The following is a 20,016-nucleotide window of genomic DNA, read 5'->3' as shown; positions in this document are numbered from 1 at the left end:
GGACCCCGTAGACAGTGAGGATGAGGAGGCAGAGGATGAGGATGAGGACAATAGAACATCAGTCATCAGACAATGCTTCCAATGACACACAAGTAAGACAGTGTTACTTCACATTTCAATTACATTTTTGGGAATTTCTGTGGCACTGGCATGCTGTTATTTCCTACTTCTATGCCCACTGGCAATTCATTTTACAGATGTTGGTGACATATGCTCCTGGTGTGATCACTGCAGCCAGCTACAGGTCATTAACCTATGCTCATTTTCTGTACAGTTGCATTGCAATGTTTGTACCTGTTTAAGTGAATACATACTTGAACAATTGGACATACTCCATACTTCTTTTTTCCCAAGGGTGTTTATTGAAGTGCAAAACTATTGAGGGGCAAGTGAAATGGGATGGGGTGATGATGGAGGAACGTCCAGGGTATTGTTCAAGTCTGTTTGCAGCACAGCTGCATTGTCCAATGGAACATAGGAAGGGGAGCAATGGCAGTTCAAGGTGGACAGGGTGACAGGGTGGGACACAAGGGTGACAATCAGGAGAGTCTAATTTCCTGGCGGGGTCTTGGCAAGTGTCTCTGGCTTCTGTCTGGATCACAGTGAACGTTTGCAGGGAGGTTCACCTTCTGCAGGGGGAGTGGTGCTGGTGGCCTGTTGGTCCTGTGGTGGGGCCTCCTGGCCACTTGGGGCAGCAGAGGTGGAAGGCTGTTCAGATGTCTGGCTAGTGGCAGAGGCCCACTGTTGTGTGACTGCCTCCCTCATAATATTGGCCATGTCTGCCAGCACCCCTGCTATTGAGACCAGGGTGGTGTTAATGGCCTTCAAGTCCTCCCTGATCCCCTGGTACTGTCCCTCCTACAGCCGCCTGTTCTCCTGCACATTGTCCAGGATCTGACCCATCATGTTCTGGGAATGTTGATATGCTGCCAGGATCTCTGCAAGTGCCTCCTGGAGAGTTGGTTCCCTGGTCCTGTCCTCCCCTGGCACACACCAGTCCTCCAAGTATCCCTGGTGGCCAGTGCCTCTGTCCCCTTAACTGTGTGCCCACTGCCACTGACCTCAGGTCCCTGATTGTTTTGGGTATGTTGTGTGGCATATGGTCCTTGTAGAAGTTGACACACTGCTGATTGACGTGTCCTGGGGACAGAGGTATGGGTACGCTGGGTGGGTGCTGTGGTGGTGTTTCCTGATGGGGGAGGCTCTGTGGTGGTGTGGTGGTGTGGTGGTGTGTGACTGGGCCTGGGTAACCGGCTGTCCAGAGGTCCCTGATGGGCCAGGTTGGTCATCCAGATCCTGAAGACCAGAGTTGCTGTCATCATTGTGGGCCTCTTCTGTTGGGGGACTGGATAGTGCTGGAACCTCCTCTCCGCTGACATTGGCTGGGGTACCTGTGGGGATGTAAATGATATGTTATTGTGTATATATTGGCATGCAGATAGAGGGGTAGTAGTAGTAGAGAGTTGACTTACCAGAGTCCAGTCCTCCTCCAGGCCCTCAGGATGCAGTATTGCCAAGACTTGCTCCTCCTATGGTGTTAGTTGTGGGGGAGGAGGTGGGGGTCCACGGCCAGTCCTCTGTACAGCGAGCTGGTGTCTTGCTGCAATGGAACGTACCTTCCCCCGTAGGTGGTTCCACCTCTTCCTGATGTCCTAGTTCTTGTGTGCTGTCCCATGGCGTTAACCCTGTCCACGATTCTCCGCCATAGCTCCATCTTCCTAGTTATTGATAGCTGCTGCACCTGTGCTCCAAATAGCTGTGGCTCTACCCTGATGATTTCCTCCACCATGACCCTTAGCTCCTCCTCTGTGAATCGGGGGTGTCTTTGTGGTGCCATGGGTATTGTGTGAGGTGTGTAGGTGAGGGTGTGTTGGGTAATGTGTTAGGGTGTGTGATGTGGGGTGCATGGGTAGTGTATAGGTGTAAGTGGTGTGTGGCTCTGGTTGTGTCTTTGATCTTGGTGTCTGTCTCGTGCCAATGGTTTGTAGTCGTAAAGGGTTGTGGGTAATGTGGATGTATGTTTTATAGTGGTGTGGGTGTGAGGGTGTGGTGTGCGTATGGGTGTCAGGTGTGTTTTGTTTGAATTGGCCAATGTGATGTTGTTTTGTTTGTGTGCGTGTGTATTTTTGCGCAGCTATATATACCGCCAATGGTTTACCGCCGTTGAATGTCCGCCGTGGTGATTCGTGGGAAATAATGTGATGGGCATTGTTCTGTTGGCGTAATGGTGTGGGTTTTGATACCGCCACTTTATCACTGACCTTTGGTGTGGCAAAATTGTAGATGTGGCTGAATAGTGACGGATTGGTATATGTGTGTTATAATATGGTGAATGGATAATCGCTGTGGCGGTGGTAAGTTGGCTGCAGTCAGCGTGGTGGTAAGTGGGATTTACTGCCAATGTCATAATGAGGGCCTATGTCATTGCACGTTGGCAAGTGGGCTTTCGGGTGTAACTTAAACTATAATTATTTTGGCATCAATTCTGGGTGAGAAAAGGTGGAGTAAATAAATTATCAGCTGATCCTGCAAAACAATGTCAGCTTTTTTGATATGCCTAGAGTTACTTTTCTAATGTTGATGAGTCACTGAAGACACAAGCCACATGCTGAGCTCTGACTGAGGAAAGGATCCTCCTGGAACCTCGAACTAAACACAAGCCAAGCCTTCATGTGGCTTCTGCTGCCCACCCCATTATGCTAGTCACAATCCCCCCTTTTCCCTTCATCTGATGGCTAAATTCTGTGAAAATAGGATACCTGGGATTAAATACTGTTTACCTGTCTTAACTTTTTTCACTGCGCCTCCTTTTCTCCTATCATCACATTTGAGAATACCTTAAAAAACCTCTGTTCAGGATGCTTCCTCTACAAAAGCATCACTTGTATGTGATTTAGTAGACTTTAATGCTGTTCCATGTTATAAAAGCTAAGCAGGGTTCAAATGACGGCATACTTGTATGTTTGTTTACTAAAGGCATTGGCATCAATGGTATGAGTGTTTCTAGGTTTATGTTTAGAAACTATGGAGTAGATTTACTATAAATCTACAGAGTTCAGAGCATCAAGCAAGGTTGCTGTGCTGCATTGATTAAGTGGTAGACAGTAGGACAGCTCTCTCCCTAGCACACAATTAGACTGCCTAGTGCCACACAAACACATTTGCACTTTAGTTCAAATGTGTCTGCATCATATCTATCATAGGTATGGTACTGGAACAGTATTCTTTCAATACAAAATATAATGCCAAGACAAACTTTGAAACAGCTGTACTGTGCAGCACACATGCAAAGTTGGAAATATCTAGAGAAACAAAACATTTCCCCTTTTTTACACCTTTATCAAAAGTGTTCTTTTTTTGCACAAAATCCTCCCTGCTATTGTGAGTAGATAGGGCTTTGCTTCAAAACCCATGGAGCTCCAATGCACCATACGTGGAGCAAACCTTTGACACAAAGCAGGGCAAAACAGTGTTTTACATTACTTTCAGGCTAATTTGCAAGGGAAAAAAGATTTGCACTAGAAAGTAAATTCCAAATAAATACCTTGCATCAGTTTGCATCTCTTTTATAATGCAATCCCGGCACAGAATGTTACTAAATCTACCCCTAAGACTTCTGATAAATGTCACAATACAGAAATGTATTTTAGTGTTCTGAAGTTAAAGTGTTCCACATTAAAGAAATGTACAATTTGAAGAGAGTGTACAATTGAATTTTGAAAAGCACACTTGTCACACTTTACATGATGATTTACATACCATACAGAGGGGTTGGTTTTTGTTAAGGTGCTTGGAGGCCAACTAGATCGCTATCTGAGCTTTTCCTTGGAATTTATTATTATTTAAACTTCTTGCTAATGTAACTGGTGCTCGTGTAAATCAATCTAACACCTTTTTGTTGAGTTCCTGCTACATAAAACTGCAACAGAAATGTTTCATGCCCACCTCTCTATTTTTCGTGACATACCTTCTCCCACTAGGGCAACAACGAGTAAGAACGGCAAAGAGCATAGAAAGAAGTGAAAACACAGAAACTTGTTAACTGATCAATGGTCTTTTTAAAACCTGTGAAATACTTTGCAATAGTAGGAGGTATCAACCCTTGCCTGGCCAAGAGAACCATATCTCACGACTTGTGTGTGTCCTGGATGCTGAACCCTTTCAGCCCAATCGGTGTTGGGCACCAGATGTTAATGTTTTTCATTTTTATATGCCCATTTTTCCTCTCTGATTAGATTCTGGTAGGAAGTCATCAACCTTGACTTCAGAGACCATCGGAAGGTTTCTATATATGATGTATTGTGGAAGGTATGTGACAGCATCTGAAGAGATGTGTCAATTGTAATTGCAATTGCAATTGTATTTATATAGCCCTTACTACCGCTGATGAGATGTCAAAGTATTTTCAGAGAGTAGCACACTACTACAGAACCCAAGAGGAATTAGTGGTGGATTAGTATAGGGCATAATTCTTCAAAGTGTGGGGTGCGCCCCCCCAGGGGCCTGGGGGGCATCACCTCAGTGGGGGCACACACTCTAACCTGCCATTTCACTTTCCAAGTGTTGCTGCAAGTTTTGCAAGCGTGAAGAATTATTATTATTATTTTTTTTTTTTAAATAAGTCTTTGTCCTTTCCTTTTCATTCCACTACTGGTGGGAACGTAGAACATTTATTTGAGGAGAGGATTTGACATTACTGCCAGTGTGGCTGATTCTACTTCTGAAAAACGTGGGTCGGATCCTGGCATCTGATCAACATCCTGTGATCCTTGGGCAAAGCACTTGATTCACTTGTGACTCAAAGACAGATACTTTTTAAGTCATGGGCAAAGTGGACTCTGTCCCAGGGCCCAAGACTTTCAGGGGCCCTTGATAGACCCAGCTCTGTTCTGTAGAGAGTCTCATTCTGGTGACTTTGAATAATTCTTAAACAGATGTGTGAGAGCCAATTACAGGCATTTTGCAGACAAATGTTATGTTTATGTGTCATGCAATATACATAAAAAGGTTTCTATTGGATCAAAACAGGACCTCACATGAGAAAATGGAGGGTGTCACAGAGATTATTTAAAGTGATATTAGTGAGCTGTTGCTGTGTTGCAACATTGAAAACACACATCACATTCCTGAATATGAGATGTAAACACATAGAATTTATACCAGTGTGCCTGTGCACTGTCAGTCACCTGGCCAAAGACAAAATGAAAGAGCAGAAACTGGATCGGAAATTAAAATCTGTTCCAAGCAGGAGTCCCTAAAATACTTTGGCCCAGGGCCCCCAAAATCCCAAAGATTTCCCTGCTTAGGGAAAATGAGTTTGACCTTGATTAATGTCACTGTCTGATATAACAAATATTTTGAAATATGCCATCTGTCATCACTTATTCTGTAGGGCAGATATAAATGCTTTCATATGCAGCTGCTTTTTAATCTATGGAAGGCAATATTCCGCTTGAATGACTTCTATCACATATATTTCTGATGTAGGTGTCCTCTAGGCTTTCTTAGCAAATTGTGGATAGCCTCCTATGGGTGACATCTAGTCATACTCCACATAATCACTGAATTTTCACTTGTGTCAAAAAGCATGTTTTGTGGTACTTCTTTTCCTGATATCTTGTCTGGGGCGAGGTTGTGACATAATGACTAGAGCTACCGACTTTGGAGCTGGAGAACCAGGTTCAGTTCTCAGCGTCAGTTTAACATCCTGTGATTCTGAACAAATCACTTAATCTCCCTCTGCTAACAAAAAAATAATGTGTCCTTGTGTAATGTAAAAAGGAGCTCCTGTAAAGCACTTCAATACCTTTGGGTTGTGTTTGCACTATATAAAACTGCAAAAAAAATATTTGTGAGCTTTCAGGTTTCTTTGCTGTTGCCTTTATGAAACAGACAAATTACAAACTGGCTTATTACAAGCCTGCTGCGAGTCTTGCCCTTTTGCTTGCCATCCTCTGATGTTTCTTTTGTTCAATATCTTACTGATCCAGTTGCCTAACTAGAATTTATGAGTCTGCAACTATCTGTGACAAGTCTGTCTGCCAGATATAGTTAGCGTTTTTATTATTCTATACCACATTTTGTGTTTTATGTCAAATATAAAGCACCATTGTAATTTTTTTTGTGCAAAATGTTTCTTGGTAACTTTTCATTTAAACTTTGTAATAAGCATCTTTTACCTAACCATAGGCACTACAAAGACTTCAGTTTACTAAGCACTCTTACTTGATTTTATATTATTTTCCTTGTACTACCTGGGGTCTGTGCTTGGGAATGGCTGTTGTTGATGCAGGGTACCAGCTCACAGCATTTTTTGCTGTGGTGGCAGGGGTGGGATGATGTGCAGAGGCTCAATGTCTAAAAATGTTTACAGTATATGGGGGGCTCAGCCTAAAATAATTTGAAGACCACTGGTATAGTGAAATATGAGTACAGTATTACTATTTGAATGAGTTAATTTGAGGAGAAGATATTTGAGTTTGTTAGCTGGATTTACTAGAGTAGAGAAGGGATGGAGGAGGGAAGAATCCAGAAGTGTTAATTGGGAGTTTATAGTTATAGGATGAGGCTTGGGATGAGTAAAGGAGAGATGGAGGAGGTAAGAGCATGTGGAAAGGGGTTAGGAAAATCGTAGTAGGAGGGGGTTTGGGTGAGTCAAAGGTGAGACAAATGATCGAGAATTAGTTGGGTTGTTTGGGGGATCATAGCAGTAAACATATTTTTGGTGAGCTAGATGCAGTGGAGGAGAGAAGAGCTTAGACAGGGTTATTTTGGATAACAAAGTAGTACATTGGGTTTGGGATGAGTCAAAGTGGGGATGCAGGATACATTGATAGAGACATAGGGTGATGGGGAGACAAAGTAAAGCTTACAAGAGAGTCATTTTATTTATTAATTTATTTATTGATATAATTTTGTTTATTTAATTTTATTATTATTTTTTCTCTAGTACTGTAAGACAAGAGTAATAAATAAATAGATATGTAAATACACAGTAAGGGAATATATTTGTAAGGAATATAATAATGAGTATAATAATATGAGATGTGAAGTTGTATTGTATAAACACAGACTTTCAAGATTTGCAGTATTTGATGTTAATTTATAAGTGTACTTTTCTAACATTCATTTATCTTTCCTCAATTTTTCAATAGCGAAATGCTTGCTGTTAAAATAGTTAAGATAACATTTGCTCATTGTGATATAAAAAAGAAAGCAGGGATTCATAAGTATCTAGTATAGCAACGTATCTAGGAGCTATGCAATGGCCTATGTACATGTTAAACATAGAATAATATACACATATATGTATATACACATACATATACACACACACATGCACACACATACACACAGAGTAAAATACATTTGTTAAACAGACTTAAAGAGTTTGTGTCTATTTTAATCTTATGAAATAGTAACTATACATATTTCTTAAAGAACTATACATAACTTGAATATACACAAAATTAGATTATAAGAATTTATTAACACAGGCATAAGCAGCCCATTGCTGTTTGGATTTGGTGGTTATGAAAGAAAGAGCTAACTCTTGAGTAGTTTTCTGAAGACAAGATGGTTAACTGTGGATCTTATATTTGGGGGTAATGAATTCCAAAGTTTGGCTGCTTGAACAGGGAAGGATGTACCACCTATTGTCTTTTTCTTGTATGATGGTGTTTGAAGGCGGGATGCCAATCATGAGCGGAGGTTTCATTGTTGAATGTATTTGGTTGTTTCTGATGAAAAGCGGTCCTGTTCCATGTATAGCTTTGGTGGTGGTAGCAAGTAGATTGAAGGAAGATCTTCTGGCAACCAGTAACCAACGTAGTGCTCTCAAGGAAGGGGAGGTGTGGGCTTGTGGCTTTACAAGTAATAGTGGCCTGGCAGCTGAGTTCTGACTATGCTTTTTCATAGTAGATAGAGATGATACATGGTAGAGGCCATTGGTGTAATCAGTTCAGATAGTATAAGAGAGATAGCAGCCTCCACCATGTGTGGAAATCCGAGTTGAGGGAAGATGTGTTATAGAGTCTTCAAGGTAATGAAGCTTGATTGTGGTAATTTGTCCAATTGGGCATTCGTTGTTAACTTGGACTCCATGGTAATTCCAAGAGTTTTAACATCCTCAGATACTTGAGGAGGTGGTCCCTGATCGTCAGGCCAGGGGAACAGTGGGTCATAATTTTTCCAGTCACTACTCGTGAGTATTTCTGTTTTGGGACCATTCAGTTTGAGATGGATTCAAGTCATTCACTGATCTACGGCTCTGAGGCAACTGAAGATTTGTGAGTTTTCAATGTCTTTGTGACATTCCAATTTAAGGAGTATTTGTGTGTCATCTGCATAGTGGTAGCATGCGAGTTGAAAATCATTGATCAATTCTGGTAATGATCATGTAGATTTTGAAAAGCATAGGTGAAATGATTGATCACTGAGGGACCCCTGCTTTTGTGAGTTAGGGTTTGGAGAAGAAGGGGGGAGAATAGCCGATATTAGTTCTGTTTTAAAGGTAGGATGTAATCCAGTCGAGAGCAGTCCCTTCTATGCTGGCTTCATGGAGTCTTTGAATTAGGGTGTCATGGCCAACAGTATCAAAGGCAGATGAGAGATCCAAGTGAAGTAGTGCAGCAACTCCATTGCGTTCAACTGTATTGTTCAGATCGTCCCAGATTGCTATGAGTGCAGATTCAGTGCTCCTTCCTGGGTGGAATCCAATTTGATAGTCTGAAAGTATGGAGTTGTCTTCAATGAATTGTGACATCTGGGCGAATGCAGTTCTTTCTATCAGTCTGCCCAGGAAATGTCCATGTGTAATTGGTCTGTAGTTGTTTGGGTCATGCGGGTCCAGGTTTTTTTTTTTTAATAACAGGTGGATGTATGCCTTTTTCAGGTTTTCAGGTAAAGTTCCCAGAGTTAAAGAGTTATTGATGATTCTTCCTACAGGTGTGGCAGCAGAAGTAAATGAAAGAATGTTCTTGATGATGTGTGGTGGACAAGTGTCAGAAGCGCAGCCGAAAGGCCTGCTTGCTTTGACCAAATCCATAAATTCACCTTGTGATATTTGTCTGAAGGAGTGCAGAGGCTGAGTTAGTTTACTATTGGAGGGGATTTTAGGAAGCAGGTTGGTGCTGATGGTTTTCTTTTGTTTTAAATAGGAGCCCAATGTATCTGCCTTTGTTGTGTAATGAATTACCAGTTTGTTTGTGAAATCTGAGTAGTGGGATGACTTCCTTCCATGCATTTAGGTTTTCGAAATTCAATGAGAATTTTATAAAATTCTTTAGTTGCAGATTTAGCATTTTGGATTCTGTCTGAGCAGTATCTTTTTTTTTAGCTTTTTTGATTGATGATTTGTATATTTTGTTAATTTTGTGTAGCTGAAATTTTTCTTCCATGTTGTTTGTTTTGTGTCAGGTCCGTTGCAGCCTTCTGATTTGTTGCTTTATCTTTTTTAGGTCTGTGTTTCTCCAAGGTTTTGGTTTTCTTTTGTCCTGTTTAGTTTTTCGGAGTGGTATTAGGATATTGAAAGCTTCCTGTAGCCACTCATAAAGTTTTGGAATGTAACTTATTTTGCCTAGATCTGTGTTGGCTGTTAGTTGTGTTTCTGAGTCTTCAAAATTGAGTTTATTCCATTGTCGATATATGTACGTATATAAGGTGCTATGGAGAATGTTGATTTGTGATGTTTTATGATGGAAAGTAACCATATAGTGGTCTGATAATGTGATTGGTGTGATGCTTTGAACAGTAACTAGTTCAGGGTTTAAAATAAATTACATCTAGGAATTGTCCAGTGACGTGTGTGGGACTGTGTACAATCTTATGTAGGTTCAATGTGACTAGGTCAGTTGGGATAGCTTTTGGATGGGGCATATTGGGTTTGTCAAACCAAATGTTTAGGTCCCCAAGAATGCATAGGTTTGAGTATAATGTTATAAGGTTTGGGACTGTGTCCAGAAAAGTGTCTGGGAATGTTGAATTGTTAGGTGGAGTTCTGTAAAGGAGGAGAAGGTTACAGGAGGAAGCTGGTGTAGGAGGGCCTCACAACCTTGTATGGAAATGTTGTCTGTTTTACTGAGAGTTATTGGTTGCTTGAATATAATAGCTAGTCCACCTCCTCTTTTGCCTATACGGTTTTGTGTGATGATTTGATAGCCTGGAGGTGCGGCTTCATGCAACACTGGGGCCGTGTCATCTTGCAAACATGATTCCGTTATGAATAGTAAGTCAGGCTGTGTGTCAGTGATCAGGCCGTAGATATGGTGCTTGTTTTTTTAGAGTGATTGAGCATTTCTGAGCAGTTAGTTTAGAAAATGTGTGTTTGTGGCAGTGTCATTTTGTTTTGGAGAAGGATGAGCAGTATATTTTACGCTTGTAGCAGATGTGTTGTTAGTTGTGATGACTGTATGAGGGTCACAATAGTCCTGTTTTACCATATAGTGTTCCTCGTCCAGCAGGCTTAGGAGGCCTGAACGTGTGATCTGTGTTCCCTGATATTGTCCATAGTCACACCTGTTTCCAAAATGGCAGTATACTTGCAGGACCTAGAACTTTAAGCTACTACAAAGTCATCCTTGTCCTGATCATTCAAACATTGTCTGACACGGTCAAGAGTTACACGTTTATTTCCTTTAATAAATGCACAATGCATAATATTTTCAGTATAGTCAGGAAAAAGGCAGGGGGTGAGGATATGCCCCATTTACACTATATTGGGGCTAATTTAGGGTTGTTTGGTAATATGAACATTCTCTGGTTTCTGAAGGAATTGATAGCCTCACCCCCTGCCTTTTTCCTATTTTGAAAATAATATGCCTTGTGCTACATTATGACCATGGCTGTCGTGTCGCGGTCGGACTGCCAGCACCGTCAGGATTAGTTGAACCGGTGGTCTGGTGGTTGTGGCGGTCCTAATCCGCCAGGGCAGTGCGGCAAGCAGCACTGCCCTGGGGATTATGACTTTATTCTCTGACAGCGTTTTCACCACTATGTAAAGGCTGGTGGAGAACAGGCGTAGGGAGTCCCATGGGGGCCCCTGCACTACCCATGAGAAGTGCATTAGCATGGTAAGTGCAGGGCCCCCCCTCGCCAGCGCTGTCGCAATATTCACTGTCTGCTTAGCAGACAGTGAACATTGCAAGGGTTCTGGTGCACCCTGTATCCTACAGCATCCTACAGCATTGCCACCGGCTCGATTACAAGCCGGAGGCAATGCTGTAGGGTTTTTCCTGTTAGGCGGGCAGTTGGTTACTCAGGTTTCCACCCACCAACCTGGTGGGAAACTTGTAATGGTCCCGGAGCAGAGGTAGCCACTAAGGCAGCAACCTCCTCGTCGTAAATTCCGTGGACAGCCAAAACCGTCCAGCAAACTTGTAGTCAGGCCCTTAGGGTGGAAAAAATAATTATAATTGTTGAAATGTATTAATCGTTCAAAGATTTACACTACTCTTTCATCAAATTGTAACACTCATCATAAACACTTTTTAAAAATTGTTACTAAAATTTCATCATTCCCAGAGGAAATACCCACACTTTTGTATTGTATGAACTGCAGAAAAGTGAAGGAGAATTCTATGAGGTTTAAAATTACAATATTAAAAATATTTATAAAAATGCAATTATTTTCTCAATACTGCTCCACATGGAAGTGGGTAGTGTATCATAATCAGGTCTAGTCAACTGTCAAGAATTTACCATCAATTCAAGAATATATCTGTACTACACTATAATTCCCTATATGAAAAATATACATTAAAACCACATACAACTGTACAGGTGGGAGTAAATATTGCCCTTAATACTCACATTAGACCACATATGAGAATATGCACAAAGGAAAACATATACATGTATATTTACTGATTTATGTTCCTATTACACCAAGCTGTTACTACACTTTTTGCTATTCACAGTTTTCTAGTGTAGATTTGCACTTAGGTGTCACCTTGCATTTCTCTAGCCTTTTAAGACAGGGTGTAAGCCTCCTACAACAGGATTTATAGGAGTAACATTATTGATAGTAGTTTCTCTCACATAGGTGGAGATCTCCCTATGGGAAGGTATAGGGAACGTTATTAAAGTTCATCGTTCTTAAAAAATATAATTTTTAAGTAAAATATAAATGTAAATTAATATTGATGTTTTAATATTAACTTAAAAACTAAAACAATACAATATTACAGCACCATTTTTAATAAGTAATTAATTAACGTAAATATATGAATGTAACTAATATAATGTAATTTAAATATATTATTAAGCAGTTTTTAAACACCTAATAAAAAAATACTACTTGCACTAACATTTTTATTTTTTCGGGAATATGTTGTAAATTTTGGTAAAGTTTATGTGTTGAAGTAATTAAAAATGTTTGTTTTGTTTTTATCAAAAACTGTAACAAATCTAATTTGTTTCATAATTTTGATTAAATTTTAATGTAATTAAATAATTACTGAAGTACTGTGTATCATTCTTTAACATACAATATATCTATCTTTATCTGTCTTTCTATAAATCTATATTTACATACATATTCACTGAAAAAGACAAAGTTTACAGGGACGTTATAGTTAGAGTCACGTTTTAGCTACACAAAACCATAGAAATTCAGCAGTTATGTTTCTCTCACATAGGTGGAGATCTCCCTATGGGAAAGTATAGGGAAAGTTATTAAATTTTATTGTTCTTAAAAAATATAACTTTTAAGTAAAATATAAATGTAAATTAATAAAGATGTTTTAATATTAACTTAAAACTAAAACAATAAAATATTACAACACCATTTTTAATAAGTAATTAATTAACGTAAATATATGAATGTAACTAATATAATGTAATTTAAATATATTATTTAAACTAATAAGCAGTTTTTAAACAACGAATAAAAAAATACCACTTGCGCTAACATTTTTATTTTTTTGGGAATATGTTATAGATTTTGGTAAAGGTTATTTGTTGAACTAATTAAAAATGTTTGTTTTGTTTTTATTGAAAGCTGTAACAAATCTAATTTTGTTTCATAATTATGATTACATTTTAATGTAATGAAATAATTACTGAAGTACTGTGTATCATTCTTTAACATATAATATATCTATCTTTATCTGTCTTTCTATAAATCTATATTTACATACATATTCACTGAAAAAGACAAAGTTTACAGGGACGTTATAGTTAGAGTCACGTTTTAGCTACACAAAACCATAGAAATTCAGCAGTTATGGTTATACTTATGTTAAGAAACTAGAACTCATGGCCTTAAATTACTTAATGGCACAAGTTATAGTTTCTTCAGTTAAGTATAACTATAGTGTACAGCTTAATTGCTGAATTTCTATGGTTTCGTGTGTGTAAAACATGACCTTAATTGTAACACCCCTGAAACTTTTGTTTTATATAATTACTATATGTTAATACAACAACCACTGTGAATGGCATTCTTCACTATGTCAGTGGGTGCATGTTTTTATTCATTGGCCTACAGATCCACAGATCCTTAATCTTTCTTTAGTGAATTTCCAGGTTTTTTTTTAAACGTAAAATATAATTGTACTATCATATGTAGTTATGCCATTCCACTGATGCTGCTGAGCTTGGTTTGTGGCTAGACCCTGCACCCAACCTACTGTGGATGGCAATTTCCTGCTGCTCACATCCTTCGGCCTAATTTCCTAACTTGGAAAATTAATGAGTCGGACCACATGTGGGTCAACATGGATTGGACTTTTTGAAAAGAGAGGCATTTTTTTCCAATAGGAAGGCGATATTTTGGAATTTACTAAAATGAGTGGCAACCATGGGGAACTCTTTTTAGAACTTTGTGGAAGTGTTAACCATAAAGACTAAGGCCTCCATCACACTGTTTTGAGGAAGATTCAAATGAATGTCAGCACACATATTATTAACGGGTCTAAACATTTACCAATTACACTTTTAGCTTGCACTATATGACAGTGGGCCTGATTACGATTTTGCCGGTTGGAAAACCCAACTGGCAGACCTGTGGTGAGGAGACCGCTGTGAAGCTGGCGGTCTCACTACTTGCCCTATTAGGAGTTTTAAACTGGGCTGACTGGCAGAAACCAAGGTTTACACTGGTCAGCCCAGTGGAAAACATGTGTTGGCATTGGGCTCAGCTCCACATGGGGCTGAGTCCAATGCCGTCGCACAGGGGACCTCCCTAGCACCCCCAGAATGCCCACAGCAGACAGTGTGTAGCCTGGGCCTGAGTACCTTGTTTGAGTAGTATTTTTGATTAAAAAAAGTGAGATTGTAAAGCAATATACACTCTATATAAAACTACCTTTCAGACATGTGTGTTCTTAATATAATTAACATTCGTACAAGGAAATTGTGCAACCTCTTACAAAAATTGTGAATTGTCAATAACCTATCTGACAGAACTACATATATCAACCAAAAAGAGGGAGAAAACTTTAGTTATTGCATTTTTGGAACAAAATATTTACAAAAATGATTTGAGTTTACATTTTGCTAGTTCCATTAGCAAAAATTCAACTGAATTTGTTCAACAACACATGGGCTACTAAGACAGACACATAGGGGTCTATTATGGTTTCGGCGGACGGCTTACACTGTCCGCCAAAATCCCGACAGGAAGGTTACCGCCAGTGCGGCCACCTCCACGTGGGCCCTATTAAGAGTTTCCTGCTGGCCCAGTAGGAAACGCACAACAGTATTTTCTCTGGCTCATTATAGAGCGAGCGGCAATGCTGTTGTGCGTAGTGTGCACCAGCACCCATCGTGATGTTCACTGTCTGCAGAGCAGGCAGTGAACATCGCGACAGGGCAGGCCTGGGGGGGGCCTGCACTGCCCATGCCAACTGCATGGGCAGTGTAGGGTCCCCCCGGGTCCCGCTGCACCCTGTCTCTGACCAACCTTTACATGGTGGTGCTGCTGCCATGTAATTGCCGACAGAGAAGGGACTCGTAATCCCCAGCGCAGCACTTCAGGCAGCGCTGCCCTGGCGGATTAGGAATGCCAGCACTGCCATCCCCTCCTGTGGAGGATAACTGGTGGCGCTGGTGGTCTGACAATGGCGCAACTGCCACAGTCATAATGTGGTGGTCGGACTGCCACATTGGCGGCGGTCCGACCACCAATCCGGCCCTGGCGGTCTTAAGACCTCCAGGGTCGTAATGAGGCCCACATTCATTATCAGGATTGAATAGGATTAACAAAATAAAACAAATAGATCTACCTTGAGCAAATCTCCTGTTATATAAAACTTGGTTTATGGCTATGGTCACGAGTTTTTCATAGGAGTTACATGAAAAGAATAAGCATGGTGTTTCTAACAAAATCCAGTCACATCATTAAAAGTTGTAAAACTTTGCTATTAATCCTGGAACACAACAAATGTAGTAAATACATGTGTAGTCTTGTCAGAAAATTCCTATTATAGGCATTTCTCTGAATGGTTTTAATAATGTACTACTACAAAATTAAAAGTAGGTAAGAACAGAATACTAGATTAGCAAATGTGTGTCTCTTTAAGCTAGTGTTTTACTAACAAAAGAATATTTGCACCATAATTTATATACCTACTTCATTGATCTCAGTTAGTAAATAAATCACAGGCACCTTGATCATTGCAATTTATAGACTGGTAGCCCCAAGTTATGCATTTGTGAAAATGAATCCTTTATTCTAACCTGGTCATTGCAGGCACCTTTTTTTCTCATATTGGTTGCCACAGCAGAATGAGTGGAATGCTTGAATTACTATCATCGACCGGTAATTACTTGGACCACATTTCAGCACATTGTTTTTGCCCACTATGCCACTCCAGACAGATATCAGACATGTGCAAATAAGACTTTGTCCTACCCAAAAACAAGCATTGGCAAAGCCAATAAGTCTCACCTATGCAAGAGCTATTGGGTTTGCCAATGTTTTTTAGCCACGATGTACACCAGTGTCACTGCTGTTCAGCATGGCTAATAGTTAGTGGCATAGAGGAGATTGACGTGCAGTGCCGTAGAGAGGAATGGTGAAGAGTGGAGTAGAGTGTTGTAAAGTGGAGTGGCAGAGAGTGTTGTATGTTGGAGTGGCATAGTGTGGAGTCGCATAGAGTGGCATACAGTGGAGTGGCATAGAGTAGAGTGGAGTGGTATAGAGTGCATTGGCATAGAGTGTTGCAGAGTATAGTGGCACAGAGTGCAGACACATTGAGTGCAGTTGCATTGAATTCAGCGGCGTACAATGCAGTGTCATAGATTAAAGTGGTCCATAGTAGAGTGTAGTGGTGCAGAGTGCAGTAGCACAGAGTAGAGATGAGTGACAGAGTGCAGAGTAGAGGTGAGTGGCATAGATTGGTACACAGTAGAGCAGCATAGAGTGGTACAGAGTTGAGTTTAGTGCTGTAGAGTGCAGTGGCGTAGAGTGCAGTGGCATAGAGTGGAGTAGCATAGAGTAAATTAGTGCAGAGTAGAGTGGCATAGAGTTCAGTGACAGATAGTGTAGTGTTGCAGAGTAGAGTGTCAGAGTGAGGTGGTGTAGATTAGCCTAGAGAGCAGTGGTGTAGAGTGCAGTGATGCAGAGTAGAGTGAAGTGGCATGGGGTGCAGTGGCGTAGAGTGCAGTTGTGTAAAGTGCATTGGCGCAGATTGCAGTGGTTGAGAGTAGAGTGGCAAAGAGTGGAGTGTAGATTAGATTGTTTCATGGAATGCCATGGAAATGGAAAGCAAGGAAATGTGAACTATTTTCCACAAAACATTGGCAAGCAAGGGGCAGAATGCATTCCTGGGTCAGCTTTCTTAATGTCCCCATGATGTCTTTAGCAAACCAGACAGCTGCACTGTCTGGTATTCTACGACCTAAAAAAAAAGTCCAGCTTCATCTGCTAGGCTTGGTCCCCTCCAGAAAGAAATACACGCAACCCCAGACCAGTTTATCTCTGAAAGGCAGACCTTTCTACAGCTCCATAAAAAGCTCATCATTTTGGATTGAACCCTCTACTTAAATTTAAAAGCAATCTCTAACGGCAAAGATTTAAGCAGAAATAAAAAGCTAGACAGTGCCAATATTTCAACGATTTCAATCATACCAATTAATGCCACATAAATATTAAACTAAAGTTCTAAATACCATCATATCTGGGTGGGCAGTTTCTTCAATTTAGCTTTAAGTAGATGTCTCTGACAGGAACTAATGAGAAGATGCCTCTGACCACCAGCTGCGAGGAAATATTTTGTCATATGCCACAAGTATATTATCAATTAAATACGAACTCTACAGATGTAAAAATTGAATATATTAATATGACATTTCTAAACATTAACTCAGTGGGTAGAATGCATGCAGCTTTATCCGATTGTTTGTACGTGAAATTGAAAAAAGTCCTTGTATTTTACCTATCATTACTAGCTGGTATTTTTCAGTCTTTAATCGTAAAGAAAAACATAAAACTGCCTTCCCAGATGGAAAAGTGCTGTTCACTACAAAACAGACTAGCAAAAAATATTCCATATGACTTACAATCACTTTGCACGAATTTACATTTTTCTATGCACAGTTTCTATTGAATGCTTAACACTGTCACTTCTAGGATAACCCTAACTCCCTCACCTGGCACTGTGGCTATCGCTCTTTCCTCCTCTCCTGCTGCCATTGTCAAGATTAACTGACAAGTTAACTAACAGCAATAATATCGCTTAATAGTTCGTTTCAAATGCTGATGACAAATGATCATAAAATAACTTTGAGATTATTTGCATAAATTATGTTATTGCCAGTTAAGAGAAATAAACATTACTGGGTCTCGTGTACAAAGTGACTGGTGCAGTGGTTAGCACTGCATCGGGCCCAGCCACACCCACTGCAGTACGAATGACTGTTAGGAACCTTGCAGTGCAAAGGGACTTTTCGCAAAAGGTTAAGATACGCCTGGCTCATGAATACTAATGGCACAGGCATCAGCTTGTGGCTCATCATGAAAACTAGCGAATTCTGAGATTTATATATGGGGGCATGTATTATACATCAAACATTACCTAAGGGATATCGAGTATAATACCACAAACAGGTACACTGTTAACGTGACCGCAGGAAGAGCATCTAGCACTCTGTGGACCTGGGTCCCCCACCCCATCTACACACACTGAGAGAGTACACGAAGCGTGTCAATTCTCAAATGTTGACAACTTCTAATTTTCATATAGTTACAACCTACTCTTCAGAAGGGGCTACTCATTTCTGGTTTTTGACTGTATAGATGGTTGCTGAGCATCCCCGCAAGCCGTTGTAAATTACAAGCGAGGGCTGTCCCCTTTTCCTGGGTTCAAAATAGGTGCATTGTGTTTCATAATGACCATCACAAATTGCAGAGTGCTTTGTGGACTGCCAATTCAGACTTGGAATCCGCAAAGTCATTTGCATTGGCTTTGCAAATGCAATTTTTGTTGCATGAGGTCCGTATGGTGGTAATGACAGACGGGCGCAGATTTCTGAATAAAGGGTTAGTTACATCGACCATCATCTTTTTAAAATATTATTGTTAGTGGATCGGCATGGTATGTGTGCTTTAAAAAGTATGCTCTGAGGTGTTGGCACACTGAACTGCTCTCAATTATTTTAATTGTGTTGATGGAACTGTAGTAAGTAATAAGTATAAAACATTGCGTTACCTGTTGAGACTTTGTGTACGTGCTAATTACACACGCTATTATTTCTTTCTAAGTCCCTACCTATGTAGGAATCTGCAGCTTTCAAACGCACGCTGAGCTGAGAACATTCCTGCTGCTTGCAGTCGCTTTTCAAATGCTTTGACACCTACTGGCTGTGCCTGAGTCTGACAATTACTTCTACACAACTGAAACAAATGCACTATGAAGCAGCGGGTAGAGCAATTTTTGATTTTATTTAATTTGTTAGAGGTGGCCAAACATCGCAAACAGCAGTAGTATGAGTTTATTACAATGTGGTGAAAACCTAATTTCGATCAGCGGCATTGTCAAAACTCCACTTGAAACTAATAGAGGTGAGAGGTGTACAGGCTCGGAAGTTCTTGTTTCCCATCTAAGACAGAAAAATGGATAATAAGGCTAGATTAAATCATACCAAACACATAGCTAAGACATGTAGTTCCTTCGAAGTTTTAACTAAAGCAATAGCACTACAAAAATATATGTGAAGCATCACGGTTAAAAGAGATATTGCATCAAAGAATTTATTTTCTATTCATAGTCCTGTTTTATTGATAAACGCTGTTGTATTACAGAAGGAATGGATTGGTGACCAAGATGTATGAGGTGCACTGCACTGGTCTGTGCCAGACGTAGGCCACGCCAGTCAGTGGTGGCTGGCTTGTATTTACAATGGGGGGCGGAGGGTGCAAAAATAATAAAAAAACTACACTTACCTTCCGGCGTCCTCCTCTCCTCTCATCGTCTCTCCTTCACTCCTGGAGGCTCCTACGCAGGACCCAGGAAAGTTCACTAACCAATCCTGGTGATGCTTTCTTTGCTGGTAACCAGCATGAAAGCAGCGTTAGGACTGATGGGAGTGGTCTCTCTCAGCGCTCACAACAGCACTGGAGGCCTGTGGTATCTCTGACCCAGCTGTCTTAAGACAGCTGGGTTAGAGAAGTTTAAAGTGCGCATGTAAGGCTGGTGGTCGCAAGATGGGGGGCCAAAGGGACAAGTACACTCTAAACATAGTGCACAGCTCCCTGCTGGCACGTCACAGCAATTGCCCCACCCCGTTCTGACACTCTGCTCAGGACTGGAAGCTGAAAAATAAAATGGTAACAAAGTTTATTACCATTTTATTTTTCAGTTCTGGGGGCATTTTATAGCGGGGTGACACTCCTCTGCTCTCGTGGAGGGGCCACCCCTAATGACAGTGCACCCTGCAGGCGAGGGGTGCGGGTGGAGTTCATTGCAATGGGTGCCTCAGGCAAAGGAAAGAAATCCCTCTGTAGATCATGCCTGCAATACATGTGCAAGTTTGCGATCTGTATTACTGAAGGGGCTAAACGAGCATGCCCTCAAA

This window comes from Pleurodeles waltl, chromosome 1_2 (assembly GCF_031143425.1).
Source record: "Pleurodeles waltl isolate 20211129_DDA chromosome 1_2, aPleWal1.hap1.20221129, whole genome shotgun sequence".
NCBI lineage: Eukaryota > Metazoa > Chordata > Amphibia > Caudata > Salamandridae > Pleurodeles > Pleurodeles waltl.
Note: the sequence above shows the minus strand (reverse complement) of the source record.